Below are 22,145 nucleotides of genomic sequence, written 5' to 3' on the forward strand. Positions count from 1 at the left end.
TACTGAGGCCTCTGGTTCAAGACGCAGGCAACTCTCCTGGGGCATCCCTCCACCTCTCTACTGTCGGGCACCTTCAGTCCAGATGTACTACAGTCGGCATCCCCGCCTCCTTATTAAGACTCTCTCTCCTGGGGATCCGGGTCACTCAGCCCTGGCTTTTCTCCCATGCCCTCCCTGGTAGTTTTCACTCGGTCTTTTCTGCCTTCTGTTCTCCGGGAGCTCTTCATGCCTTCCCTCTGGCCCCCTCCTTTCACCCCAAGCATCCTCTCTGAGCTAACGTCCTTCCTGCTGACAGCCTTCCTGATGACTTCACTTCCCATCTGTCTACTGTGCTGACCCCTAAACCTGCACATCAAACTGGTCATCTCGGCTGCACTCAGAGCCCATTTGTCCAAAAGGCTATACCTCAGCCTCAGCCCAGCCAAACCCAAACAAGTCCTCTTCCTTCCAAAACTAAAGTCTCCTATTTACTTTATTCTGGGAGGATCACAGTCCTCACCCTCACAATCCTTTATCATTCAGTCCCACCTTACTGAGTAAGTGGGAAGGAGGAATGATTAAGCTGAGGGGAAGGGAGGGTTGGGGGCATATGTCTGTGGATGGGAGGCCTGGGGAAGATAAGCAGAGAAAAAACAAGAACAGTGAGAGGCTATGTCGGGAAAGCAGGTGGGATATTAAGAAATACACAGGGAAAACATAGGTCCTACTGTGTAGCACAGGGAACTATATTCAATATCTTGTAATAACCTATAATGAAAAAGAATATTTATGTGTATAACTGAATCACTATGCTGTACACCAGAGACTAACAACACTGTAAATCGACCTCACTTCAATAAAAAATAAATAAATACAATGTTTTAATCCTTTTTCCATGTTACTACATTTACGTGGAAAACATGACATTTTGGTAGCTACCACCACATATAAACTTATTTGTTTATTTCTCTATTGTTGGTGGTTCAGGTTTTTTCTACCTTTTGGCTATTAAAATAACACTGCAATGAGCAATATTAAAAAAAGAAAGAAAGAAAGACGTACACAGGGATTTCCAGGCTGAAAAACTGAGATCATCTGAACATTTCCCTTTTGTGTGTCAAGGGTCTGCCTTCCAAGCTCTTTAGTCTACCCTGATCCCCATCCTCCCTGCTCATCAGATGCCTTTCCAAGTTGTAACCAAGCAAAGAGAGCCCCTCCCGCCTGCTCCCTGAGGCTGCCTGACTGCTGACATAAGGCACAGTTTCTAGTGGAGAGGTCAGTCCGGGTACTGAGGCCGTCCTGTGAGAGCCAAGCGTCCCGAAGCCCAGCCACCTCCACCCTCCTGTGGGTCATGGACACGAACTGAGTAACCTCAACTCTTCACCTCAGCTCACTCTAGTTAGGTTTCTGCCACCAGCAGCCAAGGGAGTAGAAGGATTAGATCCCTTGTCCTTAGGCACACAAACGTTGGGGGTATAAATCAGGAATATCCAGGGTGATTGCATTCTATGCAAAAAGGCGATTTCCTATAGGCAAAAGCACACCCAGGGCAGGGGCCATGATGACAGTCCTAGATGTGGGCACTGGGGCGTGGTGATGGAAGGGCTGGGGGCGGGGATTGCCTAGCCGCAGAGATTACGACAATTAAACCAACTAAAAGTCTGCCTGCTTTTTATCATCAAGCACTGGCAATTCTCAGCAACATCAAGTGATATCATTCTCCTCCCTGAAAAAGCCACTTATTGGGCTAACCCAGGGGTTGGCAGACTTTTTCTGTACAGGGCCAGGTAGCAAATATTTTAGATTTTTCAAGCCAGACCATCTCTGTCACAGCCACTCAAAGGTGTTGGGACACAAAAACAGCCACAGGCAACAGAGAGACAGCTGGGCATGGCTGTGTGCTCCTCTGTGACTTTATTTATGGGCACTGAAATTTGACTTTTACAGAATTTTCACATGTCATGAAATATTATTCTTTTGATTTTGTTTTCCAATCATTTAGAGTGTGAAAATCATTCTTAGCTCACTGGCTGTCCAAAAGCAGCAGTGGCTGGATTTGGTTTACAAGCCATGGTGTGCTAGCCCCTATTCTTAACAGTGACTGCAGTTACTGTTACATTTGAATAATATTTATATAAGCTTCAAATGTGGATATTTTTATTATGTTTACCTTTAAAACTGGGTCTATCAATCCTGTTTAAAATTGAGTAAAAAATAATAAAATACCTAGTAATAAACCTAACCAACAAGGTCAAAGACCTATACGCTGACAACTATCAAACACTGATAAAGGAAACCGAAGATGACTCAAAGAAATGGCAAGATATCCCATGCTCTTGGATTGGAAGAATTAACACTGTTAAAATGGCCACACTATCCAAAGAAATCTACAGATTTAATGCAATCCGTATCAAATTATTCATGACATTTTTCACAGAACTAGGACAAATAATCCTGAAATTCATACAAAAACACAAAAGACTCAAAGTTGCCAAAGCAATCCAGAGGAAAAAGAACAAACCTAGAGGCATAACCCTCTCAGACTTCAGACAATGCTACAGAGTTACAGTAATCAAAACAACATGGTGCTGGTACAGAAACAGGCATAAAGATCAATGGAACAGAACAGACAGCCCAGAAATAAACACATACCTATTAATCTTTGACGAAGGAGGCAAGAATATACCAAGGAGAAGAGTCTCTTCAGCAAGCGATGTTGGGAAAGTTGGACAGCTACATGTAAATCAATGAAGTTAGAACATTCCCTTACACCATATACAAAAATAAACTCAAAATAGCTTAAAAACTTAAATATAAAACATGACATCATAAAACTCCTAGAAGACAACACAGGTGACATGTTCTCTGACATAAATTGTAGCAATATTTTCTTAGATCAGTCTACCCAGGAAATAGAAATAAAAGCAATAATAAACAAATGGGACCTAATTAAACTTACAGGCTTTTGCACAGTAAAGGAAACCATAAACAAAATGAAAAGAAAACCTACGGACTGAGAGAAAATATTTACAAATGATGCATCCAACAAGGGCTTAAATTCCGAAATATACAAACAGCTCATACAACTCAATGACAAAAAAACAAACCCAATCAAAAATGGGCAGAAGACCTAGACAAACATTTCTCCAAAGAAGACATCCAGATGGCCAACAGGCACATGAAAAGATGCTCATCATCGCTAATTATTAGAGAAATACAAATAAAAACTACAATAAGGTATTACCTCATACCTGTCAGAATGGCCATCATCAAAAAGTCTACAAATAATAAACTTTGGAGAAGGTGAGGAGAAAAGGGAGCCCTCCTACACTGTTGGTGGGAGTGCAAATTGGTGCAATCACTATGGAGAACAGTATGGAGGTTTCTTAAACTGAAAATAGACTTACTATATGATCCAGCAATCCCACTCCTGGGCATACATCTGGAAAAGACAAAAACTAATTTGAAAAGATACATGCAGCACTATTTACAACAGCCAAGACATGGAAGCAACCTAAATGTCCATCGACAGATGACTGGCTAAAGACAAAGTAGTGTGTGTGTGTGTGTGTGTGTGTGTATAAATGTATAAATGTATATATAATGGAATAGTATTATGTTACATAATATATATTAAATATACTATACATGTGTATATATAATGAAATATTAGTCATAAAAACGAATGAAATAATGCCATTTGCAGCAACATGGATGGACCTAGAGATTATCACACTAAGTGAACTAAGTCAAACAAAGAAAGACAAATATCATATGATATTACTTATATGTGGAATCTAAAAAAAATAGCACAAATGAACTTATTTACAAAACAAACACTCAAACATAGAAAACAAACTTACGGTTACTAAAGGGAAAAGAGTTTACGATCATCAGATACTAACTACTATATATAAAACAGATAAACGACAAGGTCCTACTGTAGAGCACAGGGAACTATACTGAATATCTTGTAATAACCTATAATGGAAAATAATCTGAAAAAAGATTTTATATATATACATGTATATATATAAAACTGAATCATTTTGTTGTATACCTAAAACTAACACAATACTGTAAATCAACTATAGTTCAATAAAAAATAAATGTATTTTTAAATAAACTAGGTTTATTTGGAGAATACCTAGTTATAGATCTGGCCCCAGCACACGTGGATCCAGCTACAGACACTCGACTTAAGAGTAAGTCTGAAATACCCAGAATTTTCTGAGCTCATTCGGGGTGCAGTTTGGGCCTCCAGCCCCTCCTGGAACATGTATTCCTGCCTTTAAAGTGTAGATTTGAAATAAACATCAGAAGCACAGTGACTGGAAAGACCAAGAAACAGGCCTTGGGCTGCATCAGTGCCACTTGGCACTTCTGTGGTTAAAAGTTCTCAACTACAGAACAATCTAAAAGCCTCTAGAATAAATCCCAAAGAAATGAAGGCATGAATGGTTTTTTGGTTTCTGGACTGTAGTGTGTAACGAAATGTGTATGAATCTCTGTCAAACATAGCCTTAGGCTTAAGGCTTTCCCTGTGCCTACAGCTGTTGCTTCCCAGAAAGCATCTGGGAAGCAGAGTTAATAAAACATGTTCATAGACACATGATTAACTAAATAAATGGAAGAGGAGGCAAACCTCCCTTTCTGACAAAGCCCAGTAATTTGTGTAGATGCTCCGATAGTGGGTGGGGACAACAGTGCCCCTCCAAGAGCTCCAGCCGATGGCCACGTCACATGTGCCATAGCTGAGTGTGGGGGCAGCAGAGCAGGGTCTGCTCCTGGCAGTGACCCTGCTGCCACCTGGCAGACCATCAGAGGTGCGGGATCTGGGACAAGATTCAGGACTCACAGTGGGCATGGCCACCTGGAGTCACAGTGAATCTCCCCAGGGACCTGCAGTGACAGGCCACAGGGAGGGGGTCAGCCAGCCCAGGGCAGACTGGGAGCCGAAGGACAGGCACTGCCCAGGCAGGGGAGTTGCAGTGATCAAGGAGGCCTCCCAAGGATGCACAGAAGTGGTCACGAGATCAAAGGCTGCTGGAAACATGGGCTAGGCCCAGATGACCTGAAGCCAGCTTGCCCCTTATGGGAGGCCAAACAACAGCCCTAGAGACACCCACATCCTCATTCCCAGAACCTGTGGATATGTGACCTGATGAAGGTAAGAACCTCAGGAGGGGAGATCACCCTGAATTTTCCAGGTGGGCCCAGTGTCATCACAGAGAGCAGAACGGTCAGAGTCAGATAAGGAAATGTGATCATGGAAGGAGTGGGAAGGGGAGGGAGGGAGGGACTGGAAAATGCTATATTTGCTGCTTTGAGGATGAAAGAAGGACCTCCTAGAACCTGGAAAAAGCAAGGGAAGGAATTCTCTAGAAACTCCAAAGGGAACTCAGCCCTGCAGACACCCTGATTTCAGACTTCTGACCTCCTGAACGGTGTAAGAGAATAAATTACTGTTGTCTTAAGCCACTAAATTTGTGGTAATTTGTTCCAGCAGCAATGAGAAACAATGCTGTGACCCTGGATGGGACAGTAATAGGATCACCAAGTGTAGCCAATAATGACACGTCACCCAGGTAATTCAAATTTTGGATAAACAATGAGCAATTTCTAGTATGAATGGTCCCAAATACTGCATGGGACATATTTAGATGGCGAAGAAATTACTTGTTTTTCATCTAAAATACAAATTTGACTGCACATTCTGGTTTTACCTGGCAACCCTAGCCAGAAACAGCAGCTGAGGGGCAGAAGGGAGCAAGTCAGAGCAAAACTGCTGTCCCCAGAGATTCCCAGCAGGTGCTAGACGGGAGGGGAGGAACTGAACGTTCAGTCAAGCTCCAAGCTTTGTTAGCTGGGACTGGACATGTTTAATTAATGAGTTGGGAACATTGTCAATCTCAAGTGACCCCAGGACCTAATTTCCTAAGAATGGAGGGCGAAAAAAATCAAGGGAAAGGTCTGGGCTTTTCATCCAAGGACAAGAAGGTGGCTCTCTGCCCATTGTCAGGAGCAGGTGGGAGGGGCAGCCGTTAATAAAGCCGGTTTCATCTGCACCTGCCAGGCTGTCTTGGACTGATGACAATGGGCTGGATCAGCTCCGTCTCCGGCCAAAGGTAAAGATGCAAACAGATATTGCTGAAACGAGGAGTCCCTCATTTGCTTTGCCCTTTCCCCAATGGATGAGCAGCCGCTGCCCCGAAGGATGGTAAGCCTTTCCGAGCTCCAAGCCAGGTCTGCACCTCTGCGTTTCTGCCTACACTCAGCACAGTTATTGCAGCCCTTTGCCCACAAGGTGGCGCTCATGACCGCTGCAAAATCATTCGCTCTGGTCAGGGTTTTCACAGTACAAGTTCTAGCGTAGTGATGACCTGGGCAGCTTTGGAAGGTCGCTCCTCCAGCGGGATTTGCCTGAGCTTTTTCTCATGATTAAACTGGGGTTGTGATTTGATGGGATGAAGACCCTGGAGGTCAAGCACCCTTCTCATCGCTGCACACCAAAGGCGCACACTGTCACCGACACTCCTTACCACTGCTGTTGGCCTTCAGCACTCGGCTCTGTCCAGTTTCTCCACTCCATTTTCTCCTCCTTTCCATCACACGATCTTTGGATCATGTGTTTTTTAAAGATTTCCTTTTCAAAATCATTTCCTGTTGCCCCTGGTATAGTGAGGACAGTGGGGATGGGGTGAGAAGTTGGGGGCAGGGATGGCCCTGACATGGCATGAGAACGAACTGAAGCCATGAAGCCCAGTGGTTTACAGTTTGGAGCCTAAGACAGTTACCTGGGGTTCCTGCCTCTTCCCATCTCGCCAATCAGCCAAGTAAGACTTCATCATTATCCATGAAGGGGTCACAGGAAGGAGGACCCAGGGGAGGGCAGCCAGGGACAGCAGTGTGAGGGGGACCACGTCCCTCTGCCCTGTGAGCAGCACAAGGATGCAGTGTCCCCAAGAGCACAGTGACGCGTGTGTCCCCCAAGCCCCACCCACAGAGGGGGCACAGAGAAAGCCACTGCATCAGTGGAGGCTGGTTGTCCCCTACTCTGTCCTCCTTGCAGCTCAGCGAGGTTCCACCAACTAAGTCAGATCACACTTTTCTGCATAAAAACCCTTCCAGTGACTTCCCATCGTCCCATCCAGACCAGACCATGTGACCGCTGCCCCCTGGGCCCAGCCATCTCTCCACCCATCGGGTCTGGAGCACATGGACCCCCTAGCTCAGAGCCTTCACACCAGCCCTTCCACTCCAGCCAGGACAGTGTACCACTTTCTTCACTCCCTCCCCATTTGGGCCTCAGCTCAGATCATATCTCCCAGAGATCCCCACCACCAGTGAATGCCGAGATGAATGAGAAGCAAAGAGGGTGCTGTCCTGCGAAGACAGAACAGGGTTCAAGGACCATGTGAGAAAACCTAACCTGACCACCAGGGAGACCCCAAGGACGAGCCCTGAGGCTCGGACGAGGGTGGAGGTAGGGTTTATACCCCATCCAATGACATCACCATCCCCTGCTTAAATCCTGCAGTTGACTCCTGTGACTGCCTCTTGCCACCCGGCTAACCCAGGGGCACACACAGTCTCCTAAGTGGTATTCTGTGAGCCAGCCATTCTGCGGGGTTAGTCACATCCTGGTTTTGCAGAAAGTGTCGAGGAGGTCACCCCAGCATTTCTCACCATGATAAAGCTCTGGGTTTCTGCCTCTGTGGTTCACAGGTCTGTGTCTTCTTCTCTAAAACCATAAAAGGTGTCAAAATCCCCTCATTGCTGAGATCCTCTGTGCACAGGCTCAGTTGGGAGCGCCTTGGGGGCTGAGCCAAGCAAGGCCCCTGCAGCTGCCTGCTCACCTGTGCACCGGCTTCGAGGGGTTGCCTTATAAGGCAAAAAGCAACTGCCTGCCGGCTGGGCTGTGGGTTTAGCCCAGGGCTTAGAGAGGAAGTCCTCAGTTTCACAAGAGGCTTTGCACATATCTTTGCAGAAGGTCTGATCCTCCAAGCCCGCAGCCAGCTCACTACAGGGTATCTAACCAGGAGCTGGCTGCCAAGGATCCATGGGGATGTCATCCTACCTCCTGCCCCTCAGTGGAAACCAGAGGAGATGCTCGGGCATTCATCGCCTGGGGAGGCCAGCAGACAGAGGCAGGAGCGTATCATAACATTAGGGGAACCAGGTGAAGATGCAGGTTGGGGTTGCAAGTATGACAATACTAGTAAATGTCGGCTTCCCGTGAATGATGGGCCAGGTCCTAACCGAGTACCCAACACGCAGTATCTCACTTAACCCTCACAACAGCTGGGATGGGATATGTCCCACCTTACAGATAAGGAAAACTGAGGCTTATCAGAAGGCACTAACTTATGTAAGGGAGAAGTAACTTATCTATCAGACAATCAGCAAGCAGGAGACACAGAAGAGGCCTCCAGGAATCCCCCTGTGAGAAGGAGCACTGTGCTGAAGACAAGAAGCAAAGGCTACACCCATGCTGTTCAATGCAGCAGCCGCAGGGCCACGTGTGGCCATCAAGCCTTTGAACTGGTCCCAACTGAGATGTGCTTTAAGTGTAGGACACACACCAGAGTTCAGAGACTTGGCTGTACTTTTTAATGTTAAGTTAAAATTTCTTTTTGATTGTAAAATACCGCAAACACTTTAAGCTTGACTCTGAAAGAATTATAGATTCGCAGGAAGTTGCAAAGATAAGCAGAGGTCCCGGGTACCCTTCAGTCAGTTTCAGACAGTGACATCTTAGGTAACTATCATAATTATCGTATAGAATCAAAACCAGGAAACTGACATGTGTGTATAATTCTGTGTCCTCTCATCATATGTATATATTCATGTAACCACCGCCACAATCAAGATATGGAACTCTTCCCTCGCCACAAAGATCCCCCTTGTGCTACCTCTCTGTAATCATAAACAGAGATGACATGCTGAAATATTATCCTGGCTGTATTGGGTTAAACAAAATATATCATCAGGATTAATGTCGCCCGTTTCTTTTCACTTTGAAAACATGCCAATGGAACATTAAGAATCATGTACGAGACTTGCCACTTATTTCCAATGGACAGCACAGGCTTAGAAGTTCAGACCCAGTGCAGCCCTTAGGATGGGTCACCTGACCTCCCTGAGCCTGGCTCCTCTGCAGTAGACCGGGCCTTCAGAGGAAGTATACAATCGTTCATTCATTTATTCAGTGCATTTATTGAGTGCCTGTTGTGTGCTGGGCATTATGCTAAGAGCTGGGGACACAGAAGCAAAGACTGTTGCCCAGAAACCTGAATTGTCCCCGGCTCCCAGAGCAGTCAATCCAGATAAGCAATCCCAGAACCCCACCCCCTTCCTGACACCTCCCAGAACTCACTCGGAGGCAAACAGGAAAAAGAGACAGTTGGTAGAAAAATCAAGTGCACACAGAGGATGCTGGTGCACACAGTTATTGTTCCCAGTGAGCAGTCCTGGAACCCAATGCCTGATGCCCAAGCATCCTCCATCTGTCTTTCCATCCAACCATCCACTCAGCCCCAGGTGCTCCTTAGGTTTACCTGGAAAGCTTTTCTTTCTTTCTTTTTTTTTTTTAATTTCTTACTATGAAAAATTTCTAACATGAGGAAAAGCAGGCTAACAAAACAAACCTTCCTACACCTACCACCTGGATTTAATACTTGTCAACATTTGCCCCTATTTCCTCTTTATTGTTCATGGGAATATTTGAAAGAAAATGATAGTCATCCTGACATGTTAACCTTAACTATGTCTGCCCACATATCCTGTAAAAAAGAAATGACACTTTCTTATCCAATCACAATGTCATTAACATCAATTCCTTAATACAACCTGGTCCTCACTCTCTGGACTCTGATTAGAAATGCAGAGTTCTGGGCCTTGCCCCAGACCTGCTCTGTCTGCATCGTCACAAGGTCCCCAAGAATTCGTGGGCACATTAGTTTGAGAAGGAAGCCTTACACCCAGTCTATCGTTGAATTATGGCCCTCAAAATTCATATGCTGAAGTCCTAACCCCCAGGACCTCAGAATGTGACCTTATTTGGAAATAGGGTCACTGCAGAGGTAATTAGTGCAGATGAGGTCACACTGGTATGGCTGGGGTGGCCCCTAATCCAATATGACTGGTGTTCTTATTTTTAAAATTAGACAGGCATGCATTAAGAGAGGATGATGCGAAAAGACAGAGAGAAGACAGCTTCAAGGAAGAAGCCCTGGTTCAGATCCTCCCCAGCCGGCATCAGAAGGACCAATCCTGCTGAGAGCCAACTTGAGTTCACACTTCTGGCTCCATTTCTGTTGTTTAAGCCACAGTTTGTGGACTTTGCTGCAACAGCCCTAGGACCTTCAGACACAGCCTGCAATCAAAGCTTCCCTGCGGTGTTTTTTAAACAACCCCTGGCTAAGCCTACAAGGAAAGGTTCTGACATTACCCGGTCTGGGATGGGGGCTCAGATGCAGGCGTTTTTAAACACTCTGGAGGGATTCCTGGTGCATCCCGGGCTGGAATCACCACTCTGCCTCCCCAGTTACCCATAACAGCAGCCAGCAACTCCCCCATCTACTACCTACTGCTTTGTGGGGAAAGGTAGCAAGTTATCTGGAGGGAGAAATACCCAACACCAGGCTTGGAGCCCTCAAAGCAGGGCTCCTCCACCTGAGGTCCTCAGCCAGCAGGTCAGCACCACTTGAGAGCTTGCTAGAAACACAGATGCCCCAGGCAGGCCTGTCCCAGAGGCTCTGGATGGGGCCCGGAAAGCTGGGTTTGAATGAGCTCTCCTGGTGATCCCCATTCAGCCTGAAGTGGAGACCAGAGCCTTAGAGAGGTGTGGGCCCCAATCTGTGTGTGTATCTGACAGCCTCAATCCGGACCAGCCGTGGGGAGTTTAAGAATCATCAGTATAAAGAAGCCAAATCCATCACTGGCCACAAGTCGGGTGGTCCTTCCTGACCTAACCAACATCTCCACCTAACTTGTTTCCTTGTTAATTAACTTGTTGGTTGAAACACTAATACATGAACACAGTAACAACTGCGAACAGTCCAAGAGAGGAAGGAAATCTCCTCACTACAGTTCCCAGCCCTGCTCCCCAGAGGCCACCATGGCCAGAAGCTTCTTGGGGATTTTCCCAGTGCTCTGCTCTGACTCCATCCTCACATCCATCTATTTCCCTTGAACACACACTCCAGAAGCCACCGACAGTTGTACAACTGTTCTTCCTCCACTTAATCCATCCTGCAGCCGCACAGCCTCTGTTTTGGTAACATGCTGCTGTCTGAGACTATGTAACTGATTAAGCCAATCCCCTGTGAGTGAGCACTTCCTTCGCTTCCCATTGTTTGCTTTTATGTACGATGTGGCATGAAGCATCCTTGTGCGTATACCTTTAAACCAACGGCCGAACACTGAGGTCTCCACATTTGTGGATTTCACGGACTAATTAAAAACACCAAGGGGCTGATAAGAGCTGCCTGCTTATTTAATGACTAAGGATGTTTAAAAAAAAAAGTAATGCCTGTATATGTATATTTGTACACACACACACACACACACACACGTACACACAATGGAATATTACTCAGCCATAAAAAAGAATGAAAGGGAGGAAGGTGTATCTCAGTGGTAAAGCCCATTCTTAGCATGTATAAGGTCCTGGGTTCAATCCCCAGTACCTCCATTAAACCAGTAAATTAAAAAACCTAATTACTTCCCCCTACCAAAATAAAATTTTTTTTAATGCAGATGCTTTTTTCCCTGCCTCAATAAGAAAGACACTCAGACTCCCCCAGCATAGGGCCACTATCTTCCCAGCCCAGCATACCCCAGAAACCCACATGGTCCTGTGCACCTTAAATTCAGCAGTTGTAAGGCTCTCCTGGGGAAGTGGTTAGACACGCTGGTTCAGGCCATGATCCCAGAGAGTGACTCTGTAGATCAGGCGTGGTGCCTGGGACACCTCCATTCTTCCTGAGCATTCCAGGAGGCCCCAGCACATGTGGTCCAGGGAGCAGTCACAGACACAGCATCCTGTGTCTCACTGCTCAGAGTGTGGTCCTTAGGTCTACAACACTGCCTGGGAGCCTGTTAGAAATGCAGGATCTTAGAAACAATCCTCTTTAAAATAGCACCCAAAGTAATAAAATACCTAGGAGTAAATCTAACCAACGAGGTGAAAGACTTATACACGGAAAACTATAAAACACTGATTAAGGAAATTAAAGAATACTTTAAAAAATGGAAAGATATCTCATGCTCCTGGATTGGAAGAATCAATATTGTTAAAATGGTCATATTGCCCAAGGCAGTCTACAGATTTAATGCAATCCCTATCAAATTACCCAGGACATATTTCACAAAACTAGAAAAAAAATCATAATAAAATTTATATGGAACCACAAAAGACCTAGACTTGCCAAAGCATTACTGAAGAAAAAGAAAGAGGCAGGAGGAATATCTCTCCCAGACTTCAGACAATACTATAGAGCTACAGTAATCAAGACAGCATGGTACTGGTACAAAAACAGACATATGGACCAATGGAACAGAATAGAGAGCCCAGAAATGAACCCACAAACTTCTGATCAACTAATCTTCGACAAAGGAGGCAAGAATATACCATGGAATATAGACAGTCTGTTCAGTAAATGGTGTTGGGAAAACTGGACACCTGCATGTAAATCAATGAAGCTAGAACACTCCCTTACACCATACACAAAAATAAACTCAAAATGGATCAAAGACCTAAACATAAGACAAGATACAATAAACCTGCTAGAAGAAAATATAGGCAAAACATTATCTCACATACATCTCAAAAACATTCTCCTAGAACAGCCTACCCAAGCAATAGAAATAAAAGCAAGAATAAACAAATGGGACCTAATGAAACTTACAAGCTTCTGCACAGCAAAGGAAACCATAAGTAAAACAAAATGACAACCTACGGAATGGGAGAAAATTTTTGCAAATGAAACCGACAAAGACTTGATCTCCAGAATATATAAGCAGCTCATACGACTTAATAAGAAAAAAACAAATAACTCAATCCAAAAATGGGCAGAAGATCTAAACAAGCAATTCTCCAAGGAAGACATACAAATGATCAACAGGCACATGAAAAAATGCTCAATATCACTAACTATCAGAGAAATGCAAATCAAAACTACAATGAGGTATCACCTCACACCAATCAGAATGGCCATCATTCAAACGTCCACAAATGACAAATGCTGGAGAGGCTGTGGAGAAAAGGGAACTCTCCTACATTGCTGGTGGGAATGCAGTTTGGTGCAGCCATTGTGGAAAACAGCATGGAGATTTCTCAAAAGACTAGGAATAGACTTACCATAAGACCCAGGAATCCCGCTACTAAGGATATACCCAGAAGGAACCCTACTTCAAAATGACACCTGCATCCCAATGTTCATAGCAGCACTATTTACAATAGCCAAAACATGGAAACATCCTAAATGTCCATCAACAGATGACTGGATAAAGAAGAGGTGGTATATTTATACAATGGAATACTATTCAGCCATAAAAACTGACAACATAACGCCATTTGCAGCAACATGGATGTTCTTGGAGAATGTCATTCTAAGTGAAGTAAGTCAGAAAGAGAAATACCATATGAGATCACTCATATGTGGAATCTAAAAAAAAATAAAACATAAATACAGAACAGAAACAGACTCACAGACATACAATACAAACTTGTGGTTGCCAAAACAAGATTGTACTGTGTAGCACAGGGAAATATATACAGGATCTTGTGGCGGCTCACAGCAAAAGAGAATGTGACAATGAATGTATGTATATTCATGTATAACTGAAAAATTGTGCTCTACACTGGAATTTGACACAACATTATAAAATGACTATAACTCAATAAAAAAAAATTAAAAAAAAAAAAAAAAGAAATGCAGGATCTCATCCCCCAGCACACCTCCCCGCCACCCACTGCCTAACTACTGAGTCAGGATCTGCATTTTAACAAGATCCCCAGGTGACTAGGTATCGTCCAGCCTATACTTGGTCCCTTAAAAGCAAGGCACAGAGACACAGTCAACGCATGTGGCCTTTCAGGCTTGTGCCTCCCAGCCCTGCCCCACCCTCGTTATACACAGGTGTTAGCTGTCCTCCTCCAATGTGGGAGCTTGATTTTTCATGAATGGGTCTTGTATTATTTCCTGGTGTTTTTCTAACCAAGCACCAGAAACTGGGGGTGGGGTGGGAGGAGATGAGGCTGAAACAACATTTTCTCTCACAGCCCCAGAGGTCAGTGTCCAAAACCAAGGTGTTGGCAGGGTGGGTTCCCTCTGGGCTGAGGGACAGTCCATCTCAGGCCTCTCTAGCTACTAGTGGCTGCCAGCGCTCCTTGGCACTAGGGAACTGATAGACTCATCTCTGCCTCCGTCATCACCCGGCTTTCTCTGAGGCTGTGCCTTCTGTCTCTGATCAGGACACCAGTCATTAGATTTAAGGCCCTAATCCAGGATGAGCTCATCTTGAGATCCTTAATTACATCTGCAAAGACTCTACTTCCAAATCAGATCATGTGCACAGGGGTCCGGCATGAGGGCTGAGACCTAACTTTTTTTTGGGTCCCCCCACCACAGGTCTGCTTTGTGGCTTACACCTATGAGTATATACTCCTGTCTTCTCTGGAGGTTTTATGTTTAAGTGTCCACTCTCATCTGGGAGGAAAAAAGGCTGTGTTCTCCTTTAAGAGATTTCAGTCCCTGACAGCTGGTGGAGGAGGCTGCGTCCACCCAGGCAGGTGCTGACAGCTTCGGTTACAACACCAGTGGCTTCTGATGCCTACCGGGGAAACCGAGGGCCAGAGAGGGGCTGCCAGGTGACGCTCTTCCCCCAGGGGTGAGGGTGTGGCCTTGAGATGGGGCCCCACCCACCAGCCTGCAAATTTCACGGAATAAACTGGGGCACCAATACCCAAAAGAGGCCACCAAGGAACGATCCAGCCCCAAAGAAAAGGATGTTCCTCCAGCAGTGCTGTTTGAAACATCTAACACCCGACACTAAAGGATCTGGGAGTTGGTTTGATGACACCCACTGAATTTAAGTGTCCCCAGGCCTCAGGGCTTGGGCGCTGGAGGTCACCTGAAAGGAAGCTCGGGGAGATGGGCTCAGGTACCCAGGGTTCCAGCGCACACCGGCCTTGGAACCACAGGTATGCCATCACCAGCTGTTGCCGTCCTGGCTGGGGCTTTACAGGAGGATGTGAGGCCTTCTGGCACCCAGAGCCATCTTTAAGAACTGCAGGGCAAGGTGGTAGCCCACGTGGCAGCCTATTTGAAACAACAGTGGCATGAGAAGCTGTGCTTCTGCCTCCATCCCTTGGGGCCCCCTGCAGCCCTCAACCTGAGACCCCTTCTCACCTTGTAAGCCTGGCTCATGCAGTGGACCTTTGCCTCCAGAACCCACCCTCTTTGGGGCTACTCTGTCCATACTCTCAGGTTTGCAGTGGCCAGGGGGCTGCATTGCTCAGATCTCCTTCCAAGAGAGAACCTGGCAGCCTCCCTGCTCCCAACCAAGGACAGAGCTGGAGGAACAGGCTGTTCTGGCCCTATGTGGGGTTCCTCCATCAACTTACCTTCCCTCTGAGACTCCCTCCTTGCTGCCTGGTGGACTGAACCTCTTCCCACCCAACCCTCCTTCTTTCTGCTTCCCCTTTCCTGGGTGTCAGACCCGCACTGTGGGCAGAAGGTTCTCCCTTCCTGCTCCCTCTCCCCCACCCATCACAGGCTTCCCACCCAGTAGGCCTCTTGCACATCGAATTCCAACCAGGCATCTGCTTCCCATGGGATGTGAACTGGTACAGAGTTCAACTTGGCTACTAGTTCAGGACTCATCTGGTGGGTGTGTCTCCCCAACCAGGAATGGGATTCTAGACACCAGTGGCCACAACATAACAAATGTCCTCTGTGCTCATCTGTCTCTCCAAAGTCCCATTCCAAGCATCTGACTGCATCCCTCTCTCTCCCTGGCACCCCTTGCTCTCTCCTCTTTCCCACCCTTCCTTCCCCTTGAAGATATGGTCTCCTTTTCTGCAACTCTTCACCATGCCCTTTTCTTGTATAAATGTTTACCCACTTCCCTGATCAGAGCCATAAAGATCTGAGAGTGTGCCAATCTGTCCTGCCACCAGTCCCAGTTGGAAGGGTGGAGAAGGATGTGCATACTTTCTGTTAATATTTTCCCCAGCCCATGGACACCAACTTAATGATACTACACTCGCTTTTTGAGTTATAGCTAAGCATCTCCTACTTTACATAAAGATGAAAGTCCAGAGAATTGCAGACCATTTGCCCAGAAGAACCTAAGGAAGGCTCCTCGGGAGCAGACAGTGGTTCTCTGATCACACTTTGAAGAGCTCTGTCTCAGAGGTGCCCCCTTGAGTGATTAGCTCTGGCCCCCATCACCCCATCTTCCCAGCCCATCCTTGGACTGGAAATGACAACAGGAGCTGGTGGGCAGGCCCTGGTCTTGTGTGCAGGTAAGTTTCAACCCCAGGTTAGGGGACAGTTTCCCCTCTCCTGCTCCTCCCCAAACTCCTTCCTCGCCTCCCTGCAGGCACGTGCCACCCCTGCGGCCCCTACCTCCATCTTTCCTTCAGCCGCACCAGCCAAGCTAGGAGGGTCAGCACATTCCATGCAAATCCCCCTCAGAAAGCACAAGCCACCCTTGCCACCCCAGCAGCCCCTCCAGTCCAAGAGGCTGCCCCAGACAGTCCAGCACCTCTGGCTCACGAAAGCCTTGTGACACCCAGGGTGAGGCTGGCAGACCATGCCCCAGCACATGCGCAGTGGAAGCCTCAGCTTGGAGCCCCATGGGGACTTTGCCTTCGTTGTCAGGAATTAGGGTTCCTGATGGTCCTCCAACACCCACCAACCCCACTGTGGAGATGAGGATTCCAGCCCCTCAGCCACCCAAGAGGTGGAAAAGAGGAAAAGACAGTGGCTGCAGCTTTTGCGGCTGTAAGAGTAATGACCCAGGGGCTCTCCAATGGTGCACATGCCCCGCTCAGAGAAACACAAGTCCCTGTCCAATATCGTATTTGTCTTATTAGATGACTGGTTCCCAGGAAGAGCCCCTCATGTCCAGCCCCTGGCTTCTGATCCAGAATTTCTCTGACTGCTCGCAGGAATCTAATGGGGAGGATGACCCCTGATTGTATTTTTGGGAGAATGGACGCTCAGAAAGGTCTAAGGACTTGCCCAACGTCACACAGCTAAAAAGGCCGGGGCCAGGGCTGGACCGGGGCCCCTTGTTCTAAACAGAGAGGACTGTTTGTCTGGCCACCCAGAAACCAATCAAAAGAATTTTCCAACAAAGATCTGTTCTTCGAGCAAATAGAGATTTGTCATTATTTTAAAATATAATAACACCAAGCACACAAACTACACTTACAACCTCCCAGGCACTGTTCTGAGCCCTTCACCGACAGTGATTCATTTGATCATCTGCACAATTCTGAGGCAGGTTCAGGCGTTAGTCACGTATTACATCGGAGGAAACCAAGGCACAGGAAGGCAACTGACTTCCTTAAAATCGCACAAGGATGTCGGAGCTGGGATTTACACTCGGGCATTGGATTCTGGAAACAGTCACCTTAACTGCTGCCCTCTGCTACAGAGAACAGAAAGGAAACACAAAGAGAAGCAGGTTTGGCTCATGAACAGGATCCAAATGCACTGAATTTAAGGACAGACCTTGTCCCCTTGTCCTGTAGCATGGAACAGCTCTTATGATGCACCGTCAACCAGACAGCAGAGCTTCCAGTTAAAGAGAGGCGGCCAAGTAGCCACGCTCTGCAGATCCACTAGCCATATGCCCTGTGTCCACTCTTTAACTGGCCTCAGTTTCCCCATCTGGAAAGTGGGGATGGCAGTACCTCCCTCGTACAATGGGCACCAAGTGAGTGGGGCACTCAGAACAGCGCTCAGCCCCTCTTAAGCACAACAGAGGTGAACTGGATTATTCCTGTGTTTCTGCTGAATTCCACACTTCCCGCCAAACCACACCACCACCACCTCCTCCTCCACCACTGGCACTTCATCACTCTCTGGAAGTCAGAGTGAATTTTCAGGGGATAATGCAGCCCCAGATCAGAGTTGTCCAGGCTGACTCAGTGATGCCCATGTGTGGACCAAGGGGCTTATGATGACTATGACTTTTAAAAAGTCACAAGGGGTCACAACTGTGTCCATGGATAATTTCTCTCATTTCAACAGCAGAGCCCCAGAAGTGAGCTCCTCCCTGGGTTCACACTGTGAGTTGTAAGGTTCAGGAGCTGGAGACTGAAGGGGTCTAAGGAGAGCTAGACCCCTTAGCTCTCATTAATTCATTCATTCATTTATTCAACAAATGTTTCTGGAGGACCAATGATAGGCCAGGCACATTGCTAAGCACCAGCAGACATTCAGCATAGTTACTGATACCAGGACATTCTAAATGGACAGACACCATCATACAGGGATCCCATACTTAATCACTTAAGCTCAGGTGCTATGTAGGAGACTATAACAGGGCCAGGAGGAAGTGTCATAGAAGGAAAGGCCAGGGAGGGTGGGGGCTTCCCTAAGGAAGCAGAGTTAAGCCAAGACCTGAGAGATGGGCCTGAGGAGATGGACAGAAGGGAGGGGGGAAATCGGGCCAGGCCGCGGGAAAGTGTGGTCACGGACCAACAGCAGCATGGTCTGAGACTGTTAGAAATGCAGCATCTCAGCCCTCACCCCAAGACTTGCTGAATCAGACCCTACAGCTAACAACACCCTCCAGGGAATCTGCGCACGGTACATTTTGAAAAGCCCTGCCCTGCCTCTCAGGATTCTCGTTTAGAGTAAATAAAATGTAAAGTTTCTATGACATTATTGACTTCAAGAAAAGTTAGTTCCTTTTCTTTTCTGCCCACAGGAAGGTAGGAACCCCACCCTCCCCCAACATGTGATCACCATGCACCCTGAGAAGACAGCAATTAACAACAGTTGCCCCAAATCTGCATCTTATATACACAATTGCATCTCATCCTTACGGTGACCCTCAGAGTGAAGTAGAAACTACTGTCACCACGTTGCAGATGAGGAAACAGACGTTCAGAGAGGTCCCATGATTTGTCCTAGTTCACTGTGGCCGAGGCAGACAGTGGGGACTAAGTCCGTCTGGTGCCCCAGCTCATGTTCTAACCACTCAGCCCCCCTGCCATGTCACTCAACCTGCACGGTTTGGGATCCTAGTCTTGTGCGGTTGTGTTTCTAAGAACCACCTCTGGGCTTGCTCTCACTTCCACAGGCCGGGAGAGGCAGCATCTCCCCGGGGACCAGTTGGGAAACTCTGGACAAACACGCTCTCCAAGCAGACAAGCCAGAACTCGAACAAAGAGACACAGAAATGTTACCACCTTGCACATTTCTGAGCAATCTGGGCTGCCGGGTTTGCATTTTTGGCTCCGCGTCCTTTTGCCCTCTCTGCTTGCTGAAATCACTCCATTTGATTCTCTCATTCACTGCCGCAGCCAGGACAGTCATGAGACAGTGAATGTAATGCAAACTGTGACCTTTCCAGAAAAGAATGGCCCGTCGCCTCAGCATTCGGGAGAGGAATTCCCCAGGAGCGACTGAGGACCATGGTGCGGTTCCTGGAAGTGTTCTCCTTGGCTGCTCACAACCTCCTCCTATACTGGGGAGTCCTGGTTTCTTGTTGCCTGCAAACTGGTGCCCTTCGAGAGGCAAGGCCTCACTCCAGGACATCCCTGCCGCTTCCCAGCTGCAGCAGCAAGAAGAGAGGTGGGCATAGGTTCCGACAACCTCAGCATCAGGGAAGTTTGTCAGAGCCAAGGGCCAGGAGTGGGAATGAAGCCACGCAACGGAGAAGCTGCTGGAAACTGTCACTGCAGGTGATGCACCAACAACGTGACCTTGCTGCTGAAAAAACATCATGGCTGCAGCTTCGTTTGACAAAAATTTAAAGCATATTTATTTGTTCTTTGGGAAAGTAATGTAACTACCTTCCAGGAACAAAAAGCAAGAAATCACACACACTCATTGCAGTGGGGAGTGTTCCCAAGACCACGCCAACGTTCAGATACTCACTGGAAGAACTCACAGGTCTCAGTCACGGTGAAGATGTATTTACAGCAACAGAGTCAGGCTACACAGCCAGATCATAAGAGAAAGATCCACAGCTGGATGTGATGGCCTGAATGTTTGTGTCCCCTCAAAATCTGTATGTTGAAGCCTTAACGTCCAATGTGATGGCATTTGGAGATGGGCCTTTGCGGGGTTTAGATGGGATACTTGAACTCATGGAGAATGAGTAGAGAACTCAGTAAATTCCTCAGTTAAACATAACAACAGACACCAAAGCACAGATGTGCAGGTGCACTGAGAGGTGCCCATGGTGCTTTGCGGCCCCCACTGTCTGCACTGCTGATGGGGCCCCTTGGCTGCACTGGGCAAAGGGAACATTCTCTCCCTTTGCTCTGATCTGGTCCAGACCCCCTTCTTCACTGTTATGCACAGTGGTGGTCCCCTTGGGGCGCTCCTGGTAAGACAGGCTGGCACCTGGGATCCTTTACTGGAGTGCTTGCACCTGGACAAATGTCTATACAAAGAAACTATGAGGGACTGAAAATAACTACACACATGTACAGTCAGGGCAATAGGAACAATGAGATACAAAAAGGCCACAAATCGATGGCCGTTTCTGAGGTGTCAGGAGCAAAAGCAGGGGACTGCACATGATCCCTGCACACAGCCCCACCAAGGGGATGGGCAGACCACCTAAGCACCCACTCCAGCCCAACCCACACAACTGCCCCTGTTGTTACCCCATTTAAGGAACCAGTTTGCTCCCCCACCTCCTGTCACTTGGGGAGGGAGCACGGGAACCTGTTACTTGTTTTCACTGTCTTGCAGCACAAGTCCCAGTAAAGCCTTGCCTGAACTCCTTGCCTGGCCTCTTATCAATTTCTATTGATTAAGGAGTCTAAGGTAACACCTAGGCTGCACTGCTCTGCCCTCGGAGCCTTCCTCCCTGGACCCTGGGCTCGGTCCGCACTTGACTGGCAGCCAGAATTTAAAGGAGTCTGCTCCCAGTCCCACCCCACCCCAGGGCTCTCTGCCTGCCCTGGGAATGGCTTTTCCTGCATTTATTCAGTCTTCCTGGACTTTTTCTGTCCTTTCTGGTCTCCTGGCCTGTGACTGCCCCCTCTGATGAAGTTCTGGGAAGAATTTTGAAACACATTTCCTTCAGATGGGAAGACAGAAGACAACCTTTCCAGCCTGGTCTGTCTGTCTTGCTCAAGTCTCTTTAGGTTGCAGGTAACACAGACCCAGGGCAGCTCCGTGGGCCTGCAACCTTACCATCCACAGGACCTGGCTTAGCAGGGCCCTGACTTGGTTTCACACTCTGCTATCACCACCTTGAAATTCTTAAAAATGTTTGAACCTGGGGCCCTATGGTTTCCATTTGCATTGAGCCCCATGCCTTATGTGGCTGGACCTGCATAAAGCCATTCTAGAAACTTGAATTACCAAAGGAGATTTATGGGCAAGTCAAGGGGGTGTCTCAGAGAACCCAAAGGTAAGACTGTGGACAAGACATCATGGCTGCCGGCCCCACCCGACTTCATCTCCTCTGTTTCAGGATCAGTCCTGACAGCAGTTTGACAGGGCAGAGATGCTGACTGGTCCAGCCTGGGTCAGGTGTCCAGCCTTGGTGCAATCAGTGCTGGCCCAGGGGGGCAGGGTCCCACAGCTTCCAGAAAGCAGAAAACAGAGTCAGCAGTTGGCAAGAAACGAGTCTGCCTTGAAACTTCCCATGACACGCGGTCAGCAGCCCCCGGGCTGCAGCGGCCCAGAATTTATGGCTTAACCACCTCGTGCTCACTCTCCCATGAACTTCCCTTCTAGGCAGAAGCCCCTCAAAACCCATCTGGTGATTGATTAGGGGACCTCTGACCCTGAATCCATTTCCAGCTGAGCTATTGATTTGGGCAAATCCTATCCCCTCTGGTCACTTTCTTTCTTCTCCTATTTAAAAACAAACCGAAACAAAAAACTTCACAAAGAGGCAGGGAGTGTAAACAATACAGATATCTGGGGAATGGCTGGTCTGGAAAGAAG

The sequence above is a fragment of the Camelus ferus genome, chromosome 9, assembly GCF_009834535.1.
Source record: "Camelus ferus isolate YT-003-E chromosome 9, BCGSAC_Cfer_1.0, whole genome shotgun sequence".
Lineage (NCBI taxonomy): Eukaryota > Metazoa > Chordata > Mammalia > Artiodactyla > Camelidae > Camelus > Camelus ferus.